Genomic DNA, 14196 nt, shown 5'->3' on the forward strand with positions numbered 1-14196 from the left:
GCTGGCCTCGCTTGCTTCCCCGGGCGCGGCCCGCGACGCGCTGCCTTCGCCCATCGCTCTCAGGAGCGGCCGCCCGACGCGCCGCCTCTCCTCCGCCGTATTCCCCCGCGGCTGGTAAGTCGTGCCGTGGGGGTCGTTTGGTGCTTGTGGGGGGCTCTGGGGGTTGACGGTCGTCCCCCGCGACCCTCGGAGCGGGACACTAGATTTTGATCATTTTTGTGTGGAATGAAAAGGGAGTGAAGTGTGACCAGGCCTCGGATCAGGCCGGAGCGTGCTGGTACGTCACTCTGAGAGAGAGGCACCGGGGGGTGGGGCGGTCACATGGCAAAGCCCCGCCCCCTTCTTCTGGCTGCCCTCTGCTTCCAGCCTCATTCTGTTCCAGAACGAGGAAGAAGCAGGAGGGTAAGTCGGCTTCCTCCCCCCGTCTCTGCCTGGCCGAAGCTGCTCCAGCAGCCTCCTAGGCCTCCAGGGCCAACCCAGATTTTCCCGGAGGTGCGCGAAGCCAAGCACCCCGGGAGAAATCTCTCCCCCCGTCTCTGCCTGGCCAAGGCTTTTCTCGGCGGCAGCTGTGACGCCCATGGGGGAGGGGGGAGGGGCGAAAAGTTCTCCCGCCTCCCTGAGCCCCGGGGTGGTGGCCTTGGACTCATAGGGGCAAATTCCACCTCTCGCGTGTGAGGTCATTCTGGCTCTCCCAGCTGTCCTTAGGGGCTCTTTTAAAAGTAATGGCCCCCGCCGCCGCTTTCGGCGGCAGCTGCAACCAGCGCGTGGGGGGGGGTCTGCTGAGCTTCCCTCCCCGCCTTTTTCAGGCTCCGCGCCGGAGTGCCGGGCCTGAAAAACGGCCTGCAGAGCCACCCCCCGCCCTCCCCTCCTTTTTCAGGCTCCGCGCTAGAAAGCCGGGCCTGAAAAAGGACCAGCCGAATGTCAATTTTGCCCCATTATATCCTATGAAACATGAAGGGTATCTTGGGGAGAGGCTCCAGCAGCTACCCTGCAATTTTGGAGCCTCTCCCTCAAACCCCCTCCCCTCCAGCCCCCAGAATATACCCTATGTTTTATGATAGATCTGGGAAGAGGAGAACTTTTTGAGGGGTTGGAGGCTGTGGCGGGTGGCCTGAAACAGAGCCCGCTGGCATCTCCCAGTCTGTATCTGGCATCCCCCGCCAGTGGCCGGGAGGTACCTGGCAACCCTAGTATGAGCTTCTTTAACATACATGTATGTGAAGTTACTGCCCACCCTCTCTCTATATTTCATTGTATCTAAAGAAGAGTGTTTGTGCACAAAAAAGCTCATCTGTTGATCTTAAAGGTGCCACTGGACTCAAGCCAGGATTTAGTTTGCTGAAAAGTATTTGTTGTACATAGTGTTTCAGATTTTGTTGCAAAGTTTGTTGCAGCCTAGTGTGCTAAAAAACTGGGGCCGGCCCTGAGAGGAGGCCAGGGGGTGGGGACATGTAGCAAGCCCCTACAGATTTTACCCCTGAGCACTCTGTAACGCTAATTCAGATTCATCCCAGCTGCATGTATGCAGGACCAGCCCTAGATCCAGTGGTGCCCCAGGCAAGTCCTTCCCCTTCCAATAGTTCCAACTTTTGAACACCTTTTTAAAAATTGTGTGTGTGTTACCCTCACAACAACCCTGTGGGGTAGGTTAGGTAGAGAAGGGGAGATTTGGCCCGGGGTCACTCAGCCAGCAGAGTGAGAATACAAACCTGGGTCTCCCCACATCAATCTGCAACTCTGACCACTGTGCAGTGCTGCCTCTACTGATCTGTAATGTTCCAGAGGTGTTGTAATGTAATACTCAGTTTCTCAAACGAGTGTATGCCTGTCTGTTGGTCCACTTAGGAGTCTTGATCCTGGTTGTGTGGTGGGCTAGTTGTGGCAAATGGTAGGGAAGCTCAGTATTTCTGTATACAGTTGTAGGGGCTTTATTGCAATGTGGTATGGCCTGATATTATGTTCTTATTCCAGTGTGGGGTGTGTGTGGGGCTTTCTAAGTTTCTAAGCAGTGTGCTAAGAAGGCAACTGTTCCTGGGGTTAGCCCAGCCCAGGGATATTGCTAGGGCGTTTCCCAGGCCTCCCTAAATTTCTGGGGAGCCCATCCCTAAATCCCACATGGGTCCACCTCCATAGATAGTGACCATGGCCTGTGATGTCACTAGCTCCTCCCTATGATGACATTGGGTCCCAGTTTTTTTAATTACTTAGCAATACTTCTGGCCCAGCCCCAGCCCCCCCGGGAAATTGGAAAGTCTATGCCCTTGGTGGGAGGGCTTCTGGTGTTCTGGCCCCGCTGCTGGACCTCCTGAGGGCACCTGGTATTTTTGGCTGATGTGTGACACAGTGTATTTATCTTTTGTATATGGATTTCCCATTTGTGCTTACCTTACAATACTAGGCTGATGCAGTGCTAGGGGCAGGCCTTCTGTGCTGCTGCTAGTCCACCAGTAGCTATTAGCCACAAGGTATAGATAGGAACTCTCAGCCCAGGAGAACCAGGCGATTTTGGGATCCCGATCTTCGTGCTCTCTGAGGCACATGTGGGGAAAGGCGGTCCCTCAGGTAGGTAGGTCCCCGACCATATAGGGCTAAGAACTATCACATTGAATCGAATCCGGTATGCTATAGGCAGCCAGTGCAGTGCTTTTAGGGCAGGCTGGATGTGTTCCTCTAAAGGAAGACACAACAACTGCCTCGCCGCTGCATTCTGCACCAGTTGCAGCTTCCGGATTTGGGACGGGGGCAGCCCCATGTAGAGAGCATTGCAGTAATCCAATCTCGAGGTGACCATTGCATTGATCACTGTTGCCAGGTCATTGTACTCAAGGAATGGAACCAACTGCCTAATCAGCTGTAGATGGTAAAACGCAGACTTTGCAGTGGCTGCTACCTGGGCTTCCATCATTACGGAGGCATCCGGGAGCACTCCCAAGCTCCTAACCTCCAGCGCTGGCACCAACGGCGCCCCATCAAAGGTCAGGAGAAGGGATCCCTAGCCTTGGACCACTCCAACTCAGGCATAGGACCCCCGTCTTCGTCAGGCTCAGTTTCAGTCGACTCAATCTAAGCCAACCAGCTACAGCTTTCAACGCCAGGTCCAGATCTCCCGGACTAGGGTCTGAGTGGCCGCCCAACAACAGATAGAGCTGGGTGTCATCAGCATATTGGTGACAGCTCAGTCCGTGACTCCGGGCAATCTGGGCAAGGGGGCGCATATAGATGTTGAACAGCATTGGGGAGAGCACCACTCCTTGGTAGGGTTGCCAGCCTCCAGGTGGGGCCTGGGGATCTCCCGCTTTTACCACTGATCCCCAGCCGACAGAGATCAGCTCCCCTGGAGAAAATGGCTGCTTTGAAGGGTGGACTCCATGGCATTGTACTATGCTGAGGCCCCTCCCTTCCCCAAACCACGCCCTCTCCTGGCTCCACCCCCAAAGTCTCCAGGTATTTTCTAACCCAGACTTGGCAACCCTACTCCTTGGGGCACTCCGCAGTTTAGCGGTGCCTTCTGGATAGCTGTTCCCCAACTGCCACCCTCTGTCCCTGACCCTGAAGGAACGAGGAGAGCCACTGCAAGGCAACCCCCTGAATCTCGGTATCGGCGAGGCAGTGGATCAGTAGTTGATGGTCAACCGTGTCAAACGCTGCTGACAGGTCTAACAACATCAACACTGCTGGGCTGCCTCGATCCAGATGCCTCCGGAGATCATCTGTGAGGGCGACCAGGACTGTCTCTGTCCCGTGGCCTGATCGGAAGCCAGACTGGAAGGGGCCTAATATGGAGGCGTCATCCAAAACACCCTGGCCATCTAATAATATTGAGGGCAATTCACCACAGCTGATGGCACTGGGATGAGGTTGATGGCCATTCGTTACAGCGGCTGTGAGCTACAGGGTTTGTATAGACTGCAAGCGATTCGGTTGGGCAGCACCATTACTTTAAAAGGAGAGTAGACATTCACGGAGGATGGAGCTATCAATGGGTATTAGTCACAGTGGCCATGAGTCATGATGGATATCTGCTCCCTTCCGTATCAGAGGCAATGTGCCTCTTTATATCAGTTGCTGGGGGAATCAGGCAGCAGGATGCTGTTGCAGTCATCCTGCTTATAGGCTTCCTAGAGGCAGCTGGTTGGCCACTGAGTGGACTAGATGGGCCTTTGGTCTGATCCAGCATGACTCTTCTTATGTTCTCTACTCTTGTGATGAACAAGATATACTGAAGTCATATCTCCAAGTCTAAACACTATTCTAGTGGGACCACACTGGAATGACACCCCCCCAACCACACAAAGTTTTATAATCGTAAGTATCAGTGTGCAAGGGAAGGGACAAAAATGACCATGCCTTCTCTCCCAGCTTTCCTAAGTGGCATCTTTCTGCTCACGACTACAAAACAATGTTGCTGAGGCTGTGAAGCATAGCAGTGTTTTGCTAATTTCTTTTGATGTTGACTGTTGCAGTTCCCAAGGCAAGGCTTGCAACAGACTCAACAGCAACAACAGACAGCTGCTCTCGTCAGACAACTCCAAAAACAGCTGTCAAGTAAGTATGCAGCTTTTTATGTCTCCACAACTGACCTTTTGCATCTTCTGGACACATTTCTGACAAGTCATTTTCTTGATAGAATAAATCTGGTCCTAGGCAGTTCTGCTAACACAGTAAATAACTTTTTAAAAAAGCAATAAAGCTTGTAAATTACCACACACATGCACATGTGCTTAGCACGACTGGGCAGAGTATCTGCCAGTGTTTCTGTTGATTTGCTGTCAAGTTGCACAGCTCTTACCTGGAATACCCAAATGGTTGATTAAACCAGCTTATCTGTCAATTGTGAGGATGATGACAAATTGAGTAGAGACCATGATTAATGGAATTCCTTGGGGAAGCTGTGGCAGTTAAGCCAGACGCTTGTAAGCTATCCAAATAATGTGTGCATTTAATGATTGACTATAGAACTTTGATCTGCACAGCCAAGTGTACCTCACCACCATTGCTGAATGGTGGCCTATCAGGACCTTGATAAGCTGCTGCCTTCTGCTGGCAGCCTAGGACTGCAAAAACTAGCAATGATTGTCAAGCACCTGGTGGTGGTGGTGGAAAGTGCCATCAAGTGACAGTTGATTTATGGACACCCCATAGGGTTTTCAAGGCAAGAGACGTTCACAGGTGGTTTGCCATTACCTGCCTCTGCATCATGATACTGGTATTCCTTGGAGGTTTCCCAAATACCAGCCAGGGCTGACCCTGCTTAGCTTTCAAGATCTGACAAGATTGGGTTACCTTGGGCTTTCCAGATCAGGGCGTCAAGCATCTAGCATGCCACAATACATAGCTGGTTGGTTGTGACTAATTTTGTGGGTCACAAGTTCAGCAGGCTATGTTTACTGTAATTTTCACTGCAGCTGTGCTGTCCAGGCATCCACAGGTAACAATTCCCTTAGAGGAGTTGTAATCTAGAATTGGGGTGAGCAGTGTAGTAGCCAGGTTTGAAAATGATATCAGATTAGTCAGATAGTGAAAACCAAGGAAGACTCTGAAGCAACAGGAGGATCTTTCTACATTTGTGAACAACCACGTGGCAAATAAGTTCAAAGTCAGTACGTGTAAGATGATGCGTGCTGGAACAAAAATATCCGAACATTAAGCACATATTGATTGGTTCTGAACTGGCTGAGACAGAGATTGAGCTTTCAGCCTAAGATCTTTTTCAATGTCAGCTCAGTATATGTAGTGGTGAAAAAGGCAAATTCTATGCTGGGGCTATCAGGAAAGTGACTGAAAATAAAATAGCCACTATTGTAATACCCTTAAATAGAGCAATTATGCAACCTCATTTGAATACTGTATATAGTTCTGGTCACCATATCTTCAAACAGATATTGCACTGCTGGAAAAAAGTACAGATGAGGGCAATCAAGATGATAAACTTATTGGAACACCATTCCTATGATGAAAGGCTGAAGAATCTGAGAGTTTTTAGTCTGGAAAAAAGATGGCCAAGTGGGAACCTGATAGAGGTTTATGAAATTATGCATGGGGTTGAGAAAGTGGATAGAAAAAGCTTTTTTATCTTTCTCCCACAATAATAAAACTGGGGGGGGGGGCACCCAGTGAAGTCGATGGTCAAGAGGCTCAGGACAGATAAAAGTAATTTTTTAAAAAATTCAATGAGTAATTAGACGGTCAGTGATCACAGTGATGGCCATGAGCATAGATTACTTTAATAGCAGGTTAAATAGATTCATGGAGGGATAGGTCCATCAGTTGCTACTAGCCACGATGAGTTAATGGAACCTCCATGTCCTGAGGCAGCAGACCTCTGAATACTAGTGCTGAGGGAGCATCTGGGGAAGGCCTTGGCCTCTATGCCCTTTTTGTTGGCTCTCCGGGGAAACTGGTTGGGCTGGTGTCTGAAACAATATGCAGGACTAGATGGACTGCTGGTCTCATCCAGCAGGGTTATTCTTATATGTAATGTTGCTATGTTAGGGTGAAGACAGATGTGTATGAAGCAGGAGTGGATAGCTTACTCAGAGTGGATAGTAGAGTGGATAGCCTATTCACCCTTTTTTAGACAGACTTCCACACTGAATCAAGTTCAGGAACACTTTTTTGTTCCTGTTTCTAGGAGAAGCCAGCTGTATTGATTGGATGGTCCTTGTTCCAGTCACAAAGCAGCCTTCCTCCTGTCTTGCCATCTGGCTAAGCAGAATGTTGCCTGATTGGCCTTTGTAGTAATCACAGAGTGGTTTTAAAGCAAGGTTTAAGTGGGTAGATATTCAGGGAGTCTGACTAGAAAAAAGGCTAAAATTCTGGGGGGGAGAACCAAAAATCCATGGGAAAGTTGGAGGATGTAAGGATGTGACGGGAAGGGTGAGTGCAAGGAGAGTCAGCCTGCAGCAGAAGCAGACTGTATTTGCCTTCTCCCTAAGCATGTTTACTTGGAAGTAAGTTTAGTCTGAAGTGAGCCCTCTTCCTCATCCTCTTTACTTGGAAAATAAGTCTTGTTGACTTCAGCAGTCTGGGTTTCAGTCTTTGTGTATAGCGCACCTAAATGTATTTTTTTTCCTTGCTTCCTAGGTAACCAGCCACAGCATGGTGTGAACCCATATGGTCACCCTTCACACTTCTGAATCTGGAAGACTGGAGCAAGACAAAGTGTTTGCACTGAAATATAGGAAACACAGAACTTGCACTGAAGAATTGGAAACAGTTATTATTAGAATTCCCCTCCCCCCCTTTTTTTTGTGCTGCAGCTGATGTGACTGTCAGAAATAGGTGATTTCTTTCTTTGCGTATGATTTTAAACATATGGATTATGTGGGACTATATGAAGAACACTGTTGCTGCAGAATATATAGATTTGGTGCTTTTAGGGTATTAACATTTTTTCCCCAAGAGGATTAAAAATCCTGACTTTCTTTTTGAGGGAAACAATGTTGGTTTTGTTCCTTCTTAAGAACTGCACTGGACCAAACTACTAATTAGGAAGGCACTTCCTTTTTTTTTTCTTTTTGCATAAATGCTGATTTTTTTTCTTCACCTTTTAGTATTTGGTCAACTGTATATGGATTTTCAATATGTTAATTTTGATCCTGTTTGTAAGCTTTCTTAAGCACTTTATAAAATTATTTGTTTCATACGTCCTGATTTCCATTCCCTTGATTTCCTGATGGTAATAAAGTTCCGGAAGGTGGATTCGTACTTGTATTTATAAAGTTTCTGTGAAAATACCAGTGTTTAACAATAATAACCTTTGCTAGATTTTCTTTTCAATGCAGATTTCAGCCACATGAGCTGAAGGGTCAAAACAAGAAATGAAAATCCAAATAACGGTGGACTTTGCTTAGAGGGGCAGTATATGCCCCAAGAAAAATCACAACAGTTGGACTAATTCCAGGTTGCAATTCTGCGCTATGATGCCCATTCATTAGTCTTACTGATGTCAGAGGAACAGAGTTCTGGTATACATATGCAGAATGCAGTGGGTGTGCTAATAGACCACTGCAGGTAGGGCTCACATTTTTGATCCACGTTAAAAGAATACACCCTGCAAGTAAAAAACTAGCAAAATCAGGGAGCAGGCAGGGCTGGACTTTTTATACTGGTGTACTAATTATTTTTTCTTGTAGAAAGATTTTTTTTTTTTTGTATAGAGCAGTCAAAATGCCATCCCATTCTTGCAACTTGAACTGGTACACATATGTCCTCTTCTATATAATGGGCAACCTATCCTAGTTGACAGCCAGTGTGGTGTAGTGGCTAGACTATTGGATGAGGGTCTGGCAGACCTATGTTCAAATCCCCACTCTGCCATGGAAGCTTGCTGTCAGCATCACCTACCTCACAGGGTTGTTGTGATGTTAAAATGAAGAAGCAGAGAATGATATGAGCCACTCTGGGTCCACATTAGGGAGACAGATGTTATATAAATGAAGTGAATGAAATAAATAGAGACTAGAGCCCTAAAGACATGTTTTTGTTCTGTTTCTCTTAATTCTATTAAACTATGTGAACACAGGCCATCCACAGAATGTAATAGAAGTTAAGCTGGCTTTTTTTTTAAAAAAATTACTAGGTGTGTGTCTTTTCCAAAATAATTTCAGAAACTTTTTTTTAAAAGATTTAACTAATAGTTTCTGTAATGATTTCATAATGCTAATGGAACAAGTGTTTTCTGAAACACTTTAGGTTTAATCCTTTGGCATGACTCTTAGCAATGGACCTCAGAGAAACAGATGTAGCTCTCATAAACAACATATTAGGGGCTGAACCTGTGACTCAGCTGAACCACTTCAGACAGTAGGTGAGTTCTCATGTGATAGAAAGATATCCCTGGATATAGAAAACAAGTAAGTTAGAATTAAGCAGCACTCCCGGCTAGGCTAGGTAGTGCTTGTTCACCATGTGAGTCCTCTTACCTAAAATCTGATGGCTGATTCATGTTACAAAAGTCTCATGTTGCCCTGAGGACTCTCAGTCATGTGTGCGCTGGCAGTTCCATGCTGGAAACCTAGTTTGCAGGTGTGCAGGGGCCAGACTCAGGTAGGGACTGTAGTACGCTTGGGGGGGTGGGGATACAAGGATTTAATCTGCATCATTAGCCCAATCTCAAACAGCCCTTGGAAGCTACCTTTTGCCTGTTGGGAAAATGTACATGTACTGATGGATCCATTGTTTCCCCAACCAGCAGCTCCTTGAGGTCATTTAATGTCTGGGAAGGGTTAAGGCCCCTCTCCCTGCACACCACAGTCCCAGTCTGAATCTGGACAGTGTGTGCTTGTGGTTGACATTCCCATAAACAGTTGACGTGTCCCCTGTGAGGCCACCACGTGAATTGCCCCCAAAGTAGTATCATCCAGATACCAGTCGCCACCTTATCTGGTGTTTGTGAGAAATCAACGATAGTTTTCTAGTCACAGAGACAATAGTTACTCCTTGTTTCGTACAACGGCGAAGTTTAAACTTTTTTTAGTTGTGTAAATATTGCTGTATTTATAAATTTGCTGTAAAGCACAAGTAAATTATTAATTAAATTTATTATTATGGAAGACATAATATTTTAACCTTGTGCAGTGATACTTGCTCATATTTGAGGAACCAAAATCACTACTGTTTTGTGAAATTTTGAGTATTCTGTGCTATGTTTTTAGAATTAGATGCACAAATTTTGAATGTGAATTGTGTAGGGCATTTAAGATACTTGGGACTATTTTGCCATGTTTCTGTATGAACTTTTCATTTACCTTGTGATAAGATTACAGTAAGGCTTACTGTGAATAAAGAGTAAAAAAAACCCTAGTCAATTATGTAAAATAAAATAATTTCCATTGTATTACCATCCAATGCAATTTTATATTCTTGTAGGATGTCAGAGTCTTTATTATTTGCTGCATATGTTTATACAAAACTCTTGGGGACAAATTGAAAATATGACATTCTGAATTTCTTGTCAAGATTATTATACTTTCAAAATTACATTCCCTTGATATCTATAAGCAACACTATTTTCACTGACAGTAGACTTTTCAAATTCTTAAGTTATTGAGAGCTGTAAGATAAAAGCGTGCCGTTGAGCTGCAACCCATTCATGGAGACCCCATAAAGTTCTACCTCATGGAGTTTCAAGGTAAGAGATGAACAGAGCAGGTTTGCCGCTGTGTTCCTCTGCATAGCAGGCCCGGTCTTCCTTGGTGGTCTCCCATCCAAGTATCATCCAAGCCAGAGGTCGTTTCGTAGAAAAAGAGCTAGGGGAACTCATTAGCATAACTCATTAGCATATGCCACACCCCCTGACATCACCGGAAGTGTGTCGTAAGGCCACACCCCCTGACAAGCGGAAGTGTGTCGTAAGGCCACACCCCCTGACATCACCGGAAGTGTGTCATAAGGCCACACACCCCGCCCCCAATGGTCCCGGCCGCCGCCGCCGGCCTTGCAGCTCCACTGCTGTGCCCCATGAGGGGCCCGGCGGTGGACCTGCAAGGCCGGCGGGAGTGCAAGGAAGCCCCGCGAAGGCCCTCCCTGGCCCCAGGCAGGCAGTGGTGGGGAGAGGCAGGGAGGAAGCAACTTACCCTCCCTCTTCTCCTGCCTCCTCCTGGCTGAATGAGGGCCGGAAGCAGGGCGGCCGGAAGCAGGGGGCGGGGCTTCGTCATGTGCCCTGCCCCTGTACCTCACCCGGGGGAACTGCGATCCCCCGCGATCCCCCCCGAAATGACCTCTGATCCAAGCTCTGATTCAATCAGGCTAGTCTGGGCTATTAAGAGCTGTAAATATATTTTAACATACCTGGTAGTTTATGCATGAATTTCAGCTATCCGTGAGCCCTGTGAGTAAAGGCAGAAGAGAACTGCTTACATTTACTCACAGTTGCCCATTTTCCCAATGACTGTATAATATTAGATCAAGATAGGCAGCCGCGTTTGTCTGTCTGTAGCAGTAGAAAAAAATAAGAGTTCAGTAGCGCCTTAAAGGCTAACTAAATTTGTGGTAGGGTATGAGCTTCTGTTACTAGTTATCTGAAGAAGTGACCGGTGACTCATGGAAACTCACACCCTACCACAAATTTTGTTAGCCTTTAAGGTGCTACTGGACTCTTACTCTCTTCTACTGCATGATATGGTGGACTTGGCTATTATAGATGGGAAGCCCCATTAGTACCAAACTACACATTACATGGCAGTTGTGTTTTATTCTAAGCTGCGAGGGAGGCTCATAATTGGATTAAAGTGGTGGTCTTAAGGGACAGATTCTTCTAAACTCTCTACTTTATCCTCACTCAAGCTGCTGTTAGTCTTTTTTTTTGTTAGTTATTTGATTTCTATTCTGCTTTCCCCCACTATTGTGGGGCTCAGAGCAGATCACAACATCTAGTGAACAGTTAAAATACAATTAAAAACATAAATTTAACCAGTTCAAATATTTACAATTAATCAGATGGTGTATAATAGTACTATCACTGTTCCAGGGGAAGAAAAAGGGGAGAAGAGGCAGGCAGAGCTGTATAAAAGAATTATCTTGGCCTCACCTATATGCTTGGTGGTACAACTCCGTTTTACAGGCTGTGCAGGTTTGTCCAGGGGTTTGTCAGATTCTGAGTTCCCTGTGTCTGCTGTAAAAGTGCGTGAAGGTGGGGGGGGGGGGGAGAGAAAGACTAAATCACTAATCTGTTGCATAATGTACACTATGAAGGGGGGGATTTCTTCCTAATATTATTTGGCATATAGTTTTAGACTGCATAGAATCTATGAGTCACCCAGACCTTGGGAAATTCTTTTGGATCTTTTCGTAGATTTAGGACTTAGCATCTTGAATTATATGGCATCTTCTGCTTGTATAAGTCATTATGTCAAGTTAGTACAGAGCATTCCTAGTCAAAAATATGGTACTGTTTAATGTTCAAGCAGTACCTAGTTCAAAAATATGGTACTCTTGTTCAAGTACATACATCTTAAAATGTACTTCAAAATAAGTACATAAAAATTGATCCATGTGAAGGTCTGCCTAACCCAGCATTGTGTTTCCAGCACTGATATGCCAGAAGTCTCTGGAAGCTCACAAAAGCAACAGTCTTCCCCTCTTCATCTGCAAAATCTCATACATAAATACAGCAATAACTTACTCAGTTTTTCAGTGTTTGTGGGATCCACCCATGACTGACAGCTTTGTTTTTCAGATGAATCCAACAGCTGGTGATGAGTTACAGTAAGCAAACCTTGATTGCACAGATTGCTGCAGACTCTTGAAAACCTCATTATGAGAATATTCTGCTTAAATATTTTACAGGGATATTTAGACTGATCACAGTACACTGCCTACAACTTGGGAATTCCTTTGCTTTTGGTGATTTGTTGAATCTAACCATGAGGATCTTTGGAAGCAATGTAGAAGCTTTATGTTCAGGTGGGCTATGGAGTGGGCTTTGTTTTCAACTATATACTACTACGGTACATATCTCTGGGATGAAGCAGAATGCAAATTTCTTAATAAAGCCTGGAGCATGCTTTCTCATAGGCATCATGCACAACAAAACTAAATGGAAGACACCCCTAAGTATACTACCTTTTGCAAATAGCTGTCGCTTTCTACTTTCTTTCTCACGTATCAAGTGATTCATGCATTCAGCCTCAGCCCTTATTGAGCAGCTAGTCTAGAGGGAACACATTACAACTACAGGCTATTTGAGATACTTCTTGTGATTTTAAAATGAGAGAATTGAGAGCTCTATCATGCTATCTATAATTACATCAGATTTGAGACTTGGGCATAAAGCTTCCACTCTTATATTACCCACAAGACTGCATGAATGCATATATAATCAAGAAAGCTATATTGGCAGCAATCCCTGATGGGACTGGGGCAGGGTTCACTCTAAGCTGAGTTAGTGTGAGTTAGCTCACAGTTTTTTAGCCTCTGGCTCACACATTTTTGTCTTGGCTCAGGAAGGAGGACTCCAGAGCAGACTAATTCATGCAGCAGCCAAAGTGCTCGCTCACGACTTTAATGCCAGGAGCTCACAGAGTAGAATTTTTGCTCACAAGACACCACATCTTAGAGGGAACATTGGACTGGGGTATCTTCGTCTGAAGAGACTTGATGCAGTGAGGAGAGTTTTGCCAAAGCCCGCCTTCCCCTATAGCCTATTTTTAAATGTTTAAAGCCGATTTCACTCACAAAATGTAGTGGAGTGCACTAGCAGTGATTTCTTGCATTTGCTGTTTTCCATTGTATTTAAGAAGAGTTTTGTTAAATCAAAGCAAAGGAACTATCTAGAATGCTACAGTGACCAACTGCCTGCTTTAGGAAGCCAATAAGCAGGGCATGAAGACCAGTTGTTTGCTCCCCAGCAACTTGATAATGCATTGTATTTTTTTTAAAAAAAAGATCCAGATTTTAAGATCCCCTTTTAAAAATGTTAAAAAGTTAGCTGCTAAGTATTTGGCAATTAAGATATGGTACACGTTTGCACTCCCTCATAAGCATATTTGACAGTTCTTTATTTTAAAAAAATAATCCATATTGTGTCTTTTTCCCCAACCCCCCTCCCAATAACAACCCTATCATTAAAGTATGTTCTACTGGTTCTTCCACTGTCCCACAAAAAAGGACTGCTGTGGGAAAGAACAAACTGTTAGCATACAAATATATCAGCACATTTTGCTGTGTTAAAATGCTTGTAAGAGTACTACAAAATATTCATACATGTCCATAGGGGAACAACTAGCAAACACTTGTGTTCTTTTTACATACTTATGGAGCTGCGGTGGCTCAAGTGGTTAAGACGCTGAACTGCAGGCTGTGGAAGGTCAGTAGTTCAGCGGTTCAAGACCCGGGTGCCGCAAGACAGGGTGAGCTCCTGTCTCTAGTTCCAGCTCCTGCCAACCTAGCAGTTCGAAAGCAAGAAATTGCAAGTAGATAAATAGGGACCACTTCGGTGGGAAGGTAACAGCGTTCCGTGCACCTTGGTGTTTAGTCATGCCGGCCACATGACCACGGAAATGTCTTCGGACAGCGCTGGCTCTTCGGCTTTGAAACGGAGATGAGCACCGCAACCCTAGAGTCGGATTCGACTGGCTTTCGAGCAAGGGAACCTTTACCTTTACCTTACATATTTTTACATTGTCTGCCATGCTTATACTACTATCAGATAGAAAATAAGCATTTCTTAAAAGTCCACCCTTATACCAAATACTT

Source organism: Gekko japonicus, unplaced genomic scaffold, assembly GCF_001447785.1.
Source record: "Gekko japonicus isolate JY-2015 unplaced genomic scaffold, Gekko_japonicus_V1.1 scaffold1161, whole genome shotgun sequence".
Lineage (NCBI taxonomy): Eukaryota > Metazoa > Chordata > Lepidosauria > Squamata > Gekkonidae > Gekko > Gekko japonicus.